The sequence below is a fragment of the Acyrthosiphon pisum genome, chromosome A1, assembly GCF_005508785.2.
Source record: "Acyrthosiphon pisum isolate AL4f chromosome A1, pea_aphid_22Mar2018_4r6ur, whole genome shotgun sequence".
Lineage (NCBI taxonomy): Eukaryota > Metazoa > Arthropoda > Insecta > Hemiptera > Aphididae > Acyrthosiphon > Acyrthosiphon pisum.
Window position 1 is genome coordinate 47,090,179 of NC_042494.1, and position 4,784 is coordinate 47,094,962.

Sequence of the window (4,784 nt, forward strand, 5' to 3'; positions counted from 1 at the left end):
CAAACGATCCTAAAAATTTAATTTGACTTCCTTATAGATATTTTTTGTTTGATAAAGGTAGACAATCTTATAAGGAATCTTGTATTACATTTTCATATCTTAGATTTAAAAAGAAAAATTTTTATGAATTTCTAACTCGAAATAATTTGCAAATTTTCGTGATTTTTCCATATTTTGTCATTTTTTGAACTTTAAATGTTTATAAAAAAAAACTGTGACTAACGATTTTTAATATTTTTCATCTGCCTTTGAAACAATATATTAGGAGCCTTCTATTAAATTTTCAAGCTTTTTTATCCAACAAATAAAATTTTATTGATATTTTTAGAAAAAAAACTAAAAAAAAATGGAAAATGAAAATGTCCGTAAAGAGCTCAAAATAAATCAAAATATTTTGAAAATGTTATGGTGTATAGAAAATGCTAAGATAAACATTCAGTCAAAATTTCATATATCTACGGTCATTTGTTTTAAAGTTACACCAAAAACCAAAATCGATTTTCTCGAAAACAGATTTTGCGTAAAAATTCCCGTTTTTCCTTAATATTTCTTTTGTTTTTCACGGCGCGTTTGAAAACTATTGGAAAAAATTTACTTTTGACCCCCCAAAGTACCAACTAGATTCACTTTCCTATCAGAAAAGGTACTGTTGAAGAAAATCCAAGCACTTTTACTGTCCTAAAACGTGATGACAGACACAAAAAAAAATAAAAAAATAAAAAAAAAAACACACATCATTGTAAAATCAATACATTCATCGTTCCACTCAGAATCTAAAAGTAATTACAGGAATTGAGAATGTCCGTAGGGCCAAATAATCTATACAATATTATGAGCGCTTTAGCGTCAAGCGAAATTTATTCAGTTACACTGTTACACCGTAAATTATAAACATTATAAATGTATGAGGTACTAAAGAAACAATTAATAGTTCAATGTCCGATAATATATTGTTTTGTCCATCGACATTTTCAGAAAAGTATTCGGCCATAAGCGAGGAAATTAAAATATAGGTTGTCCAAAAATTAAAGGTAAAATAAATACATTTTAGTGGGTTTGTATGTAACTTACATTCGCCAAGCAATCTAAAAGGCACTTTATGTAATAATAACATATTAATTATTATTATCATTATTATTGTTTCGGGTTATGTTAGTATATTGCCATACACACCGTCTATTTTGTACACGATATATACATTCGTGCTTTTGAAATGTGTTTACAACAACTAATGTTTGTTTTATGCTAATTGATGTAATGCGTATTAAATAAAAGTTAATATAACGGAACGTACAAATATAGTGTAGATTCAGATACCTCCAATACAACATGACATTCTTTTTCAAAATAATGAGTGTTTACTGTAAATATAACCACCTTGTATACACTATAAAATATTATGAAGTATAACACTTTATATAATAATATAATATAATCATTTGCCGACGTGAACTGAGAGTAGGTACATAAAAACTAATTAATCCTGCCGAAATTATTATTTGCCTAGGTGTACGCGATATTTTTTTATGCAATTCCATATAGTTAATCTATAATATGATTCACGATGGTACCACTGGTACCTGACAAGAATCTAAGAATCCTTCACAGTAGCACACTGAATTTCGCATGTGGGTGAGCCACTTGAAAGGGTGTATTTAAAAGACGCGATGGTTATTAGTTATAATACTTATATTTAGTATCGCATTTTAATATAGTTTTATAGTAGAGACACAAAGTCAATATTACGGTACAAGTGTTTTTATTATATAAGCAGTTTCTAACATTTTGATGACTAATAACATTATAGAATTATTAAATGTAAATTCAAAGCTAGGGAACATAATACATTGTAATGATAGCGAATTATATAATCTGATATTATGACGTCTTATGTAGTGTGATACCTAGTTAAAAAAAAACAATAATAATCATAATATTTCACATTCGTATTCTATTTACAGTATTTAATATATTATGATAGTTATAACTTATAATGCATTATGGAAGTTTAACCCTATCAAATAATTATAAATGTTACATCATAAGTATAGGTAATTTAAATAGTTTCGATAAATAAATTGCACACGCTAACTTACGTTTGATATAGTATTATACCTGCACAATGATAAAGTATATTGAGTTTAAATTCAAAATATTAAAATATAGTCTAAAAGGATTATGATTTCAATTTTATGTTTTTCGTCGGCATTATTGAAACGTTTGTATACGTTTACTGTCAAATAAAAAGTATTGGCTATAGAAAACCAAGGTCTAATTTAGAGAGACGGACGGTACCCATCTGGCGCCATGTAATCTTGTTAGTGGTTTAGAAAAAATCCGTGTTGTATTAACACGACACGGGCACTTAAATCCAGTTTATAATAATTATTAAAAATCTGCGTTTTAGGTTCTTTTTTTTTAACGTTCATAGCTGGTCACGGAAAAAAGCATTATTACTAACCAAATTCTAAGTAATAATATTATATAAACATGTAAATCCTTCTTTTAATAAAAATCCTACTCACCCTAAGTCCACAGCCTGTCTTATAATTTCAAAATGTTATGCGTTGTATATGGTCCAATTTTAGTTGATTTCTTTCCCCTCCCCTAGATTGAAATATAAACATCTTAATGTACCTAATTAATTTTAAAGAAAATCATAATATTTGTACAGTTAATACAGCTATCACAAGATACTATTCAATCGGTGAAATATCCAATACTATAACAATATCAGAATGGAAGAGATGTTAGTATTTTGTTCTGTGTGAGAAATCATATTTTATAGATGACATAAAAAAATTTAAATTTAACATTGCCCCAATGTTGTTTTCTTTAATATGATCGCTGTCATACGAACAAATAATACATTTATGTTTAAATTCCCATATCCGATATCGTGGGTTACAAAATGTCAATTGCACTAGAAAATCACAATGTAACTACATATTATGTAGGTATTTATTTTAGATTCTGAGTGGAGCAATGAATGTATTGATTTTACAATGACGTGTGTGTATTTTTTAAATTTAAAATTTTTTTTTCTTTTGTGTCTGTCATCACCGTTAAACGGCTTCAATTTTATCAATAGTATCTTGTTCGATGGGAAAGTAATGTAATTGGGTCATTTGGAAAGTCAAATTTAAAATTCCCTATAGTTTTCAAAAGCGACGAAAAACAACATAACAATTAAGAAAAAACGGAAATTTTTACGCAAAATCGGTTTTCCACAAAATCGATTTTGGTTTTTGGTGTAACTCTAAAATAAATTACCGAATATACATGAAATTTTTTGTTTCCAATTTTTTAGTCTTTTTTCTATGAATGTCAATACAATGTTGTCAAAAAATGTCAAAAAAAAAAAAATGGATTGGTGGATGTAGCTCTGATGTACAGTAGGTTACTGGTGGGTCACTGTAATGGATGGTGTTAAATTTGAATTCAATGATATAATATAATTGTATAAGAAAAACGATTCTGAGCGAAAACAGTCAGTCAGCCTAAAAATGTTCTTAAACAGTTCCAAAACAAATCAAAATATTTTGAAAATTTTATCGTGTATAGAAAATGCAAATATAAAAGACCAGTGAAAATGTCACGTTTATACGTTAATTTGTTTAAGAGTTGTAAAATCAATACATTCATCGTTCCACTAATCCACTCAGAATCTAAAATGGTTCCACGTAAATAAGTTATATGTACATGTACATTACTTTATTTATAAATCTTTATAAATATTTAATATCATAAAATATAGGTACTTAGTAATACCGTCTTCGCTCAGAATCGTTTTTCTTACACAATGATTTTATATCATTGAATTAAAATGTATCACCATCCATGACAGCGACCCACTTGTAATCCACTGTACAGCAGAGCGACACCCACTTGCCAATCTTTTTTGAATTTTTTTTTATTAAATGAATATTAATTTGTGTATATCTGTTCAACTGAAACCCGTAATAAACTCTGCGTGTTAATGACGATTACTTCAATACTCAAGATACAATGTGTGCACATCTAGCTGACTCACTGTTTTAAAATAGCTATAAATAAAGATATAGTCAACAATTTAACATGCGACAATTATACAATAGCAAAAAGTACATATTCAAAAAAATATATATTTCTATAATATATGCTTCCATAAATTATTTACAGCTTGTAGTTTTGCAAAAAACAGTTTAAACTGAATTTAACTATATTATGATTTTAAATGTTTCGTTTTACGATAGTACCAATATGTCATACTTTAATATTACATATTTCATCTGTTTCCACTCCCATTTTTTTTTTTGGAAACCCAATGCCACTTCTGAGACTTGAAATTACTTTAATAAATAAATAAACTATACATAAAAATATAAAATATAATGATTTATTTTTAAACATTTAAAGTACTCATGTAATATTTTAATATAATATTATATAATACTTTTATATTCCTTGATCTCAAATAAAATATTATCCCTTCAAAATTTTGAAAAGTGGATTATTACTCTTCCACACCATTGATATAATATATTTTAGATTCATTAATACTTAATAAATATCAAAACCTATAGGTTAAATATAAAAACCACTACATTGATTGAGTTGCATTAGATGTTCAAATTTCAGATGAGTTAGACAGATGTAAAGTTAATTTATTTAGGTAAGAAAACGGTGCTTATTTAAGGATAATAAAGGTTTTATAATTATTCTCGTGTTTGATCAATTTTTTCGAGTTGTAAATATTATTACATTGATATGATTAATTCCTGACTTTATTCATTATAAAACCA

General features: G+C 26.9%; 1 protein-coding gene across 1 annotated transcript in view; it reads right to left on the reverse strand.

The window, feature by feature from the left end:
• LOC100167740 (potassium channel subfamily T member 2) overlaps positions 1 to 3,786 on the reverse strand; it is a 230,443-nt gene extending 226,657 nt beyond the window's left edge. Inside the window, exons 1-2 of the mRNA XM_029487168.1 lie at positions 3,772 to 3,786; positions 2,526 to 2,607 (exon numbers count right to left, since the gene is read on the reverse strand). The gene's annotated coding sequence lies outside the window, so the exon portion shown is untranslated. The remainder of the gene's footprint in view (positions 1 to 2,525; positions 2,608 to 3,771) is intronic.
• Between the last annotated feature and the right edge of the window lie 998 nt (positions 3,787 to 4,784).